The sequence below is a fragment of the Heterodontus francisci genome, chromosome 16 (assembly GCF_036365525.1).
Source record: "Heterodontus francisci isolate sHetFra1 chromosome 16, sHetFra1.hap1, whole genome shotgun sequence".
NCBI lineage: Eukaryota > Metazoa > Chordata > Chondrichthyes > Heterodontiformes > Heterodontidae > Heterodontus > Heterodontus francisci.
The window spans coordinates 53,904,586-53,916,575 of NC_090386.1; positions in this window are offsets into that span (position 1 = coordinate 53,904,586).

The following is an 11,990-nucleotide window of genomic DNA, read 5'->3' on the forward strand; positions in this document are numbered from 1 at the left end:
ACAAATCAGGATTATAATTAATTTATAATTACAAATTTTTAAATTCATTTGCAATGCTAAAATGCCACAGTCTTTTAAGGATGTGGCTTCACACAGGACTGAAGTCGTACTGTTAACTAGTGTGGAATGATCACTTGGTGGGTATCTCATATTGTAGCGTGTATGAAAGGGTTAATCTTGAGTGTGTGTAAAGTTTACCACCCACATCATGTGGGAGTGACTTGAGATCAGATATAGCATAGCTTTTGAAGGAGACACACAGGCTAGTGTGGAGTGTATATATTTGTGATGAAATAAATATCAAAGTTTAAATACTACAGTTTAAGAACCTCTCTGGTAGATTCAATAAGGTGTCAGACTGTGATCGAATATTCAAATCATACTGCCATTTTCACTTTGTGCACCCAGGACAACTTTTCATTAACTCAAACGTAACCGTATAGCTATAACCCAAGGGACAACAAAAGCAGATGCAAGGTCACCTGAGGCATTTTAATCACTCTAGTTATTACCCCAGAACCTGTGTTTATAAATCCCTTCACATATACATCAGAGGAGACCTGTTTTCACCATATCTTCACAAGGCAGGCTGCCAGAGAATTGTACAATTTGCTGTGCATTGAATGACCGGAAACATGATTCAGAGACGTGGCTCATCCCTTAGAAGTGAGGACTACTAAGACATGAAACTTTGTTATTTATGATAATTGTTTGACCATTTTTATAGTACTGTAATTGCAAATGATCAGGTTTGCATTCCATTATTAGCTTCTTGCCAAATGGATAATTTTTAGAGTGGTTAAATGAATAATATTACTTGGCAAAATCATTATTCATTTAACTGTTTTGCACTTAGTCTTTTTTCTTGTAACAAATTTGTTCTGATTTGCAAGGAAGAGTACACAACCATGTCGCCTTTCTGTGCAGACAAGTGGAATCTATAGTGACAGCTAAATCGTAGGATGTTGTAATAAAAATTATTTTAATTCCTAAGATAACAATTCTAAAATACAGTATTTATCAGACATTTTGTAATCTTAAAGGTCATAATATATTTGGTCAGTTTATTTTCATATGATCTGCTGCCAATGCCCAGCTCTTAAATCTCACTTCTGACACAATTGTTATAAGTTATATATCGCTTTTGAATCTGTTTCAATATCTTTACAAAGCCTTAAGTGCTTAAAACGATTAACATTCAGTAGAAATAATTACAGTCCAGATCAAATTCCATTCCTCTATCGTACATTATTAGAAAAAAGATTTCAATTCCAATCAATATGACTCGAGTGTAATATGTAGTATTAATGAGAACTTCATAATTGTATTTTCCTTCAGCAACAAGCCTACAAGTAACACATAAGTTTGATATAAATTGTCTATTCAAAGTAGTAATGTTTTTGTTTTTACAATACTGCATACTGTCCTTCACATAAATACAATAAATCAGACTGCAAATTGAGAATTTTTTTTTTTAAAACCTTGCATTTATGTAGTGTCTTTCCTGACCACTGGATATCCCAAAGTGTTTTACAACCAGTGCAGTATTTTTTGAAATGTAGCTATTGTTGTAATGTAGGAAATACACAGCCAATTTGGCACAGCAAGCTCCAACCATCAGCAGTGCAATAATGACCAGATAATCTATTATAGTGATGTTGATTGAGGGATAAATATTGACTAGGACACTGGGGTTAATTCCCCTACTCTTTTTCAAGACAATGCCATGGGACCTGAGAGGGCAAACAGGACCTCAGTTTGGCATTGCATCTGAAAGATGGCACCTCTGACAGTGCAGTACTCCCTCAGCACTGCACTGGAGTGTCAGCCTAGATTGTTCTCAAATTCTAGAGTAGGATTTGAACCTACAGCCTTCTGGTGCAAGGACAAGAGTGCTACCAACTAAGCCACAGTTAATACAAAAGAAGCATTTTTTGCAGTTGGAGGAAAACAGCACTGTTGCACAAAATTAATTTTGCTGCTAGACTTTGATTCTCAAGTCGAGAGCCATGATACAGTATCTTAGAGAGGAGAAAGGGAAAGGCTGTCTTGGAACTCATTGGGGAAGCTGAGCGTAAGTGGAAAAGGTTTGAAAAAAATCTACCCAAAAATCTACTGATCTCACTTTCGGAAAATTTAAATTGATCCTACATCTGCAGCCTTTTGGGGAAAATGTTCCAAATTTCCACTACCCTTTGTATGAAAAAATGTTTTCTGATTTCACTGTTAAATGGCATAGCTCAAGTTATAAGATTGCATTATCTTGTTCTGGATTTCCTCACACGAGGAAATAGTTTCTCTGGATCTACCCTATTAATTCCTTTTTATAATTTTAAGGATCACAATTAGATCACCCCTCAACCTACTAAACTCAAGGAAATGCAAGCCATATGAATGCATAATTTTCACTGCCAAATAAATCTCTCACTATTTAGCTCCCTCACAAATATAAGGGTAAGTTCATCGATTCCACAATCCCTTCGGGAAGCCGTTCTCAAAGAGAGTGTCAGGTGAAGGTAGGATAATAATGTTGTAACACCATTTTTTTGACCTCCCACGACGTGTGGCTCCTGCTGTGAGCACAGGATTGGTATGTTCTCACAATCGTGAAATTTGACAGTAAATATTTCCTGATTTATAGTAATTTTTATTTGTATTATGTTATTCGTTCACCTTCATTTTTAAATTGCTTCTTTTCCCTGTCAACCTCACACTTGACGGGCAAGTACATTTCTAAACAGGCACTATTACATTTCTGTCTAGATGTTGCACACTGGTTCTGATTCATTACTTTTTTCCCCCACTGAATGGGAATTTGTCTATAATTGGCTTTAGTTTTTGCTCATTGGATTCCTACCAAGTAGTTTATTCTTGGCACTCTTTTTTTTTTCCTTCCCTATTTGAGGTACTTCTTCTAACTTCATGTACCTTTACCCATACCTACAATTTCCTAAAGAGTGAGGTCAGGCTTTTAGTGTATTTGAGTTTTTAACTTGAAGGCAGATACAGTTTTTCAACCATGTGGGACTAATTACAGGATCTTGTGTCTGAGTGAAAACAGGATTTTGTTTGATGCACTTATGGACTGCTTTGCTGTTTACATTTTTACAAAGAAGACTTTTCATAGTCTAAGACTATTAGTCACAATATAGTTTTATCACCAAAGCTATCATGTTAGAACTCAAATCATATGGCACAGATATCTTCTCTACCTTTAATACTATACTTTTACCTATAAATCTCAGACTTTGAAAATAAAGCAGATTTTTCTTTCATAAGCTTCTCTAGCTTCTTTGGAATTTCTTAATCAATTTTTTAGTGACTATTTTATATTTATGACCCCTAGTTTCAGACTTCCTCCACAGGTGGAGACATTTTCTTTACTTCTATTAAACCCCTTCATAATTTTGAAGACCTCTATTAGTCAAGCCTCAGCCTCTTCTTTTCTAGAGTTAAAGGCCCCACCTTGTTCAGTCTTTCACCCTGTTATAACCTCTCATTTCTGGTATGGAGGCCAACTTGCGACGTGTTCTTGAATGCTAGAATTACTACCGAGATGCGTGGGAGCAAATGCAGATGACACAAATTAGACCAGTTCAATCAATATCTAATTTATTGTTCCTTGTTACACAGTGCTAGTGCTTCAGTTAAATCAATTCCCCAATATATATATATATATATATATATATTTATTACCACCCGCTCGGTTGGTCTTCCAGTGATGGAGTAGTATGTGACCAGCCTGTTGTCGTTTCCTGCTTGTCTGCAGACCCGATGTCGTCTTCTCGGTTTTCTTTTGCTTGTGAGGAGGTCAGCTTATATAGGGGTTTTGTTGCATTACCACTTCATTGTTTTCAAACCTTGCATTCCTGCTATCTCAGCAGTTCCTTGTTTCTCAAATGTTTCTGTATGTAGGCAGGGGCTTCTCATGACCAAAGTAACACAATCAATTGTCACAGGACCCAGACTGTTGCAACCACAAACAGGTTGTTACTCTTTGTCGAAGTCCAGATACGTCAGCAGATGTTACATGGTGATAAAGAGTCATTGTGTCAGTCAAGTCATGGGGCACTTTACTGGAACAGCACAAATGTCAACATTTGGCCATGCCCAGCAATTTAGCAATGTCCATCTGTTTGTGCGTCAAAGTCCCACTTGCAATCTGCTGAGGTCAGTTAATTTGTGATCAGTTTTGAACATTCCATAAGTTTGCTTAATTCAATGGCCTCCTACAGTACTCATCCTTGTAAATCGTATTTGTGCCTGCACAATACTCATAAGTGTGGTCTAACCAAGGGTCTATATAGGTTTAACATAAATTCTCTAATTTTCCATTCTATTCCTCTAAGAAATGAACCCCAGGGCTCTGTTTGCATTTCTATGTCCTTATTAACCTGTGTCACAACTTTTAATGAGTTCTGTATGTGTATCCCTAGATCACACTGTTCCTTTAACTCATTTAGTTTCTTATTTTCCAATGTATGTGTGACCTCCTTATTCGTCACACCAAAATGCACTACCTCACACTTTATCTATATCGAAATTAACCAGGACTTTGCTGCAATAATAATAATGGTGAAGCTGTCATTATTACAGGATAAATCTGACAGCAGCGTCTGCCATTGACACGTGTGTATAAATGTGGAAATGTTGCTGTCAGAAATACCCTGCTCCTCCACAAGATGCACTGTTGCAGTCCTTGCTGATGGACTAACAATGAAATTACTGTAATGGCTTGAATTTAGTGTGGTACTAATGGATAAGTACCCCCTAAAGACAGCTATAAAAGTTTGTGTATGTGTATGTATACATAGAAGTTTGGGTGCATGCAGAAATAAATGAGTTTTTAATAATGTAATAAGTGATAATTACTGCTGAACAACCTCTATGGCCCTCAAAATTTAATTCTACAAGTGTAGAGCCTTTTAGGGATATGGTAACAAAGTCTTAGGTTACTGGGCCAGTAATCCAGAGGCTTGGACTATTGATCTGGTAATATCAGTTCAAATCCCACCACCACGTTAGTTGGGGAATTTAAATTCTTTTCATTAAATCTGGAATTAAAAAGCTAGTATTAGTAATGGTGACCATGAAACTACCAGATTGTCATAAAACACATCTGGTTCACTAATGTCCTTTAGGGAAGAATTCTGCAGTCCCTACCTGGTCTGGCCTATCTGTGACTCCAGACCCACAACAATGTGGTTGACTCTTGTTTGCCCTCTGAAAGGGCCTAGCAGGCCACTCAGTTGTATTTAAGAAGGTGGCTCACCACTACCATCTCAAGGGCAATTAGGGATGTGCAATAAATGCTGGCCTTACCAGAAATACCCATATATTGTGAATGAATTTTTAAAAATCCCTTAAATGAAAATTAATGTATTCTCTCTTTTATCTTCTCCCTTAATCCCATCTGCATTTCCCAATCTTTAATTCACTTCCAAAGCATGATTTAAATGCAATTTATATTTCCTGTTTTTTACTACTTCGGTGTGTCTCAGTGAGGATAATGCAATCTAATTGGTTGAAGAGACTCACTGTCGTTTGCCCTCTTCACAGATGCCACAGGTTCTCTGGAGATAACACTACACTGAAATAGATGCCAAATTAGTGGAAATCCCCACTGATAAGCCCAAGAAAAGTCTCTTGGTCACTGTACATAAGGTTGAAAGCTGTTCCTTTGTGCTGAGAGCAAAATTAGGGCTATAAACTTGCCATTTACACGTGTAATTGTAAGTTGCCACAGTTTTCCTCAGTATTCGCTATATCCCCGATTTGGTGTCAACCATTACCCAAGATTGAGGTGACAGTAAATAGACTTCTGTCTAGTCTATAGACCCAATTTTAACTTGGGGCGTAGGTATGGCCAAGATGAATGACAAGCTTGCATCTGAGTGTTGCAGGTGGCCAGACAGATTTTCACTCCGGAGCCTCATTTCTATGCTGGAGTTAGTCACCTGCCTGAGCCCAGCAGGAATCACAATATGGCTGGTAAATCCATATGGTAGCTAAATTTGCACATGACACAAAGAAAGATAGAAAAGTATGTTGTGAAGAGGACATAAGGAGCTTGCAGACCGATATAGATAGGTTGATTGAGTGGGCAAAAATGTGGCAGATGGAGTATACTGTGGGAAAATGTGGAGTTGTTCACTTTGGCAGGAAGAGTAAAAAAGCAGAGTATTAATTAAATGGAGAACGGTTGCAGACCTCTGAGGTGCAGAGGGATCTAGGTTACAAAAAGTTAGCATATAGGTACAGCGAGTAATAAAGAAGGCTAATGGAATGCTATCCTCTATTATGAGAGGAATTGAAAATAAAAGTAAGGATGTAATGCTTCAGTTATACAGGGCATCTCGAATATTCTGGGCAGCTTTGGGCTTCTTATTTAAGGAAAGATGTGAATGCGTTGGAGGCGGTTCAGAGGAGGTTTACTAGATTGATACCTGGAATGAGCGGGCTGTCTTAGCAGGAAAGGTTGGACAGACTGGGCTTCTTTTCACTGGAGTTTAGAAGAGTGAGTGGAGACTTGATTGAACGGTCTTGACCAGGTGTATTGAAAAGGATGTTTCCTCTTGTGGGGGAGTCCAGAACTAGGGGGCACTGTTTTAAAATTAGTGGTCACCCTTTTAGGACAGAGATAAGGAGAATTTTTTTATCTGAGGGATGTGTGACACTCTGCCTCAGAAGGTGAAGGCGACAGGGTCATTTTAAGTCAGGGATAGATAGATAGATAGATAGATAGGTTCTGAAAAAGGGCCACTGACCTGAAACGTTAACTCTGCTTCTCTCTCCACAGATGCTGCCAGACCTGCAGAGTATTTCCAGCATTTCTTGTTTTTATTTCAGATTTCCAGCATCTGCAGTAGTTTTCTTTTATTATTGTAGATAGGTTCTTGTTAGGCAAAGGAATCAAAGGTTATCGGGGGTAGATGGGAGTGTGGAATTCAAGACACAAAAAGATCAGCCATGATCTTATTGAATGGCAGAGCAGACTAGAGGGGCCAAATGGCCGCCTTCTGCTCCTAATTCGTATGTTCGTATAGTAGGACCATAATTTTGAGCAGGAGGCTCTATTATTGGCCTCTATTATTTTTACATATTTGAGGAGCACAGGGATATATCTGGGGGATAACTTCCAATTTTGGTACACTGTAAACTGGTAGTGTTGGATTGACTACACGTTATGCTATTGTTCCCCAAAATCGTTGGATTCCATGGCAGGACCAGAGCATCAATGTGCCATGCTTTCCATATTCTTTCCAGCACTCATCTTAGAGTGAGGCAGAATATTTGAATTTGTGTTTCGCTAAGTGTATGAATTGACTCACATATTTTACTGCAAGCGGTGATCTGTGGAAATTTCCAGAATTACCGCTCTATCTTGTTTTTTGGTGACCTATATCTCACTACCACAGAATGGGAAGATTGAGGCCAGAGCCTCTGCAATTCCCTGCCTCATTTCTGTCAGTAATTTAGGATGCATCCCATCTGGACTGAGTGGCTTTTCTACTTTGAGGATTGACAACTGTCAAGAAAACATGCTATGCTGAATGAGGACTTTTTAATTCATCAGTTGGAAACCTACATTAAACTTTTATAAAGGAATGCCAGGATCCTACATTTAACTTTTAAAAAGCTGGCAGCCAAGATGGCCACCGCAATTTACATTGAAATACCTCACATTCCAGGACATCGAATTAGAGATGCATATCTAACAAGGCTCCCATCCAGGACAAGGGCTTAGATAGCTGAGTAGATTATTAAGTATCTCCCTCGTTAGCAGGACATTCAAAGCCATTTTAAAGCATTCACTAGTGGAGAAGTACCTCCAGGGGGTAAACACTGATAATACAACCTGAGAGAGATTTGCGTTGTAAACTTTGGACCTCATTTTTTAAAAAAAGGTATTGAGAGAACCATGAGACAGTCTCTCCAGTCTGTGCAAAGCCTGGAGTTTTGTTATACACAGCAGACAGGCTTTGAAAGCTAACAGTACAAGACCCTAGTGGGGCTGTCTCTTTCTCCAGATGTACTCCAAGCTTTGAATCATGTCCAAGCCTACCATCATTACAGACAGAGACCCCTGGGAGAAAGCCACCTACAGCACTGTCTCCACGCAAAACCTGAACCAGGTGGGCCAGCTGCAAAGTGCATTACTACTAGCCAGAGACTTCAGGATCACAACTTCAGCCGGACAACAACTGAATTCCAGACCCAACAGACTGTAAATTATTTTTATTTGTTCTGACCTCTAATCCAAACCAAACTATTCCTCATCACTCTGTAATCTATTTGTGTGTGTGTGTGTGAGAAAGTTGGAGCGTAATTATATTACTTTAACTTAGATTGGGTTTAATTTTAAGTACAATAAACTAACCTCTTTCTTGTTTAGTCTCAATAAAACCTGTCTGGTTCTTTATGATCATAGCACAAAAAGGGTTAAACACTCTCTAAATAGGTAAGCACATCCATTGTTTAAAAGACATTAACCCTGTTGCGGTCAAACAAGGAGAGGAACAAGAGAGGAGCCTTGTGACTCCTCCTCACCTGATCGTAACACAACCTTTTAAATACCTCCCTTTATATTTCTATTTTTATCCTGTCCAATATCTTTACTGCCTCCTCCTTTACTGCTACATTGGCAGCATCCTCTTTTCTAGTGCCGACATATACAAATTACTCATTTAGTACCTCAGTCATACCCACTGCCTCGACAAGAATATCTCCTTTTTGGCTCGTAATCAGCCCACCCTTCCTTTGACTACCCTTTTACGGTTTTTGTGTTTATAAAGACTCTTGGGTTCCCTTTCATGTTAGCTGCTTATTCACTTTCTTAGATCTCCTCTATGCTTTATATATTCAACTTGCTTCTCCACTGTATTATGAATCTCATGTTTGTCAGAAGGAATCTTTCTCTGTCACTTAAATGTAGCAGGGTATATTTCTAGTGGATGATTCAGGATTACAGTGGGATCACAGCAGGGAAATTGTAACAGCATTATTTTAGGAGCGGCATTATGGTCCATTTACTTAACATACCAACTCTGGAATGCCTGAAATGGGATGTGTTTTTAAAGAATACCCAGGCTAAGAGGTCAGAAACAAAAATATTTTGAAATTCAGGGGAGAAACGAGGAACCTCTGACTTTCCGGGAGCGGAGCGGACCTGTGGGGAGGATGCCGAGAGCGGAGCCTATAAATCGAACCCAGGATTGAGGCCCAGTCTCTTACCTTCCGGGAGAGCAGTCCAGGCGCGCCGGAGTTTGGAAAAAAGTCAACAGTGACATCACAGCAAAGCTGCAAAGTGATTGGTTGGTGAGTAACTGCTGTTAGGGAATAGCTCTAATTAGCTGGCTTAGTAACTAAGGTAAAAAAGGTCTACCTATATAGTAAGTAGTGTTTTTTAAGGAGTTCTGCAGTAATGAGGACCAGGGAAGAAGGGCCATAGAGTAATTGATATTTGATATTAAGCATCTTCTAAAAGGCTTAATTTCAAGGGTTAAGTCATGGCAGGTGAGCTCAAAGCCGTGGTGTGCTCCTCATGCTCTATGTGCGAAGCCGGGAACAATTCCAGTGCCTGGGACCAGCATGTGTTCAGGAAGTGTCTCCAGCTGCAGCTCCTGGAAGCCCAGGTTTCAGGGTTGGAGCGGTGGCTGGGGACACTGTGGAGCATCCGCGAGGCAGAGAGTATCGTGGATAGCACGTATAGAGAGGTGGTCACACCGCAGGCTCAGACTCCACAGGCAGGAAGGGAATGGGTGACCACCAGGCAGAGCAAGAGGACTAGGCAGGCAGTGCAGGAATCTCCTGTGGCTATTCCCCTGCAAAACAGATACACTGCTTTGGATACTGTTGGGGGGAATGGCCTCTCAGGAAAGCAGCAACAACCCAATTCATTGCACCACGGTTGGCTCTGCTACACAGGGGAGGAGTAAAAAGTGTGCGAATGCAATAGTTATAGGGGATTCAATTGTAAGGGGAATAGATAGGTGTTTCTGTGGCCGCAAACGAGACTCCAGGATGGTATGTTGCCTCCCTGGTGCTAGGGTCAAGGATGTCTCAGAGCGGTTACAGGACATTCTGAAGGGGGAAGGTGAACAGTCAGTGGTCGTGGTACACGTTGGTACAAATGACGGTGGTAAAACAAAGGGATGAGGTCCTAAAAGCAGAATATAGGGAATTAGGAAGTAAGTTGAAAAGTAGGACCTCAAAGGTAGTGATCTCAGGATTACTATCAGTGCTACATGCTAGTCAGAGTACAAATAGCAGGATATATCAGATGAATACGTGGCTGAAGAGATGGTGTGAGGAGAAGGGATTTTGATTCCTGGGACATTTGGACCGGTTCTGGGGGAGGTGGGACCAGTACAAGCTGGGCGGGTTACAGCTGGGCAGGACCGGGACTGATGTCCTAGGGGGAGTATTTGCTAGAGTGGTTAGGGAGGGTTTAAACTAAAATGGCAGGGAGATGGGAACCTTTGCAAGGAGTTAGAGGAGGGGAGATCAAAAGCAAGAACAAAAGACAGTAAGGGGAACAAGAAAAGTTATGGGCAGAGAAATCAAGGGCCAGAATCAAACAGGACCACAGTGAAAAATAGTGGGAAGGGGACAGATAATGTTAAAAAGACAAGTTTTAAGGCTTTGTGCCTTAATGCGTGGAGCATTCACAATAAAGTGGATGAATTAATCGAGCAAATAGATGTAAACGGGTATTATATAGTCGAGATTACGGAGACATGGCTGTAGGGTGACCAGGAATGGGAAATGAACATCCAGGGGTATTCAGTATTTAGGAAGGACAGACAAAAAGCAAAAGGCGGTGGAGTTGCATTGCTGGTTAACGAGGAAATTAATGCAATAGTGAGGAAGAATATTAGCTCTGACAATGTGGAATCTGTATGGGTAGAGCTGCGAAACACTAAGGGGAAAAATCATTAGTGGGGGTTGTATATAGACCCCCAAACTGTAGTGGTGATGTTGGGGATGGTATTAAACAGGAAATTAGAGACACATGCAATAAAGGAACATCTGTAATTATGGGTGATTTTAATCTGCATATAGATTGGGCAAATCAAATTAGTCACAATACCATAGAGGAGGAATTCATGAAGTGTATACGGGATGGTTTTCTGGACCAATACTTTGAGGAACGAATTAGAGAACAGGCCATCCTAGACTGGGTATTGTGTAATGAGAGAGGAATAATTGACAATCTAGTTGTGCGAGACCCCTTGGGGATGAGCGACTTTAATATGATAGAATTCTTCATCAAGTTGGAGAGTGACGTAGTTGTTTCTGAGACTAGGGTCCTGAGTGTTAATAAAGGAAACTATGAAGGTATGAGGTGCAATTTGGCTATGATGGATTGGGAAATGTTACTTAAAGGGGTGACAGTGGATAGGCAATGGCAAACATTCAAAGAGCGCATGGATGAACTGCAACAATTGTTTATTCTTGTCTGGCGCAAAAGTAAAATGGGAAAGGTAGCCAAACCAAGACTTACAAGGGAAATTAGAGATAGCATTAGATCCAAGGAAGAGGCATACAAATTCGCCAGAAAAAAACAACAGATCTGAGGATTGGGAGCAGTTTAGAATTCAGCAAAGGAGGACCAAGGGATTGATTTAAGAAGGGGAAAATAGAGTATGAGAGTAAGCTTGTGGGGAACATAAAACTGACTGTAAAAGTTTTTATAGGTATGTGAAGAGAAAAAGATTGGTGAAGACAAATGTAGGTCCCTTACAGTCAGAAACAGGGGAATTTATTATGGGGAACAAAGAAATGGCTGACCAACTAAATGCATACTTTGGTTCTGTCTTCACAAAGGAGGACACAAATATCATACCAGAAATGTTGGGGAACACAGGGTTTAGTGAGAGGGAGGAACTGAAGGAAATCAGTATTCGTAGAGAAATGGTGTTGGGGAAATTGATGGGATTGAAGGCCGATAAATCCCCAGGGCCTGATAATCTACATCCCAGAGTACT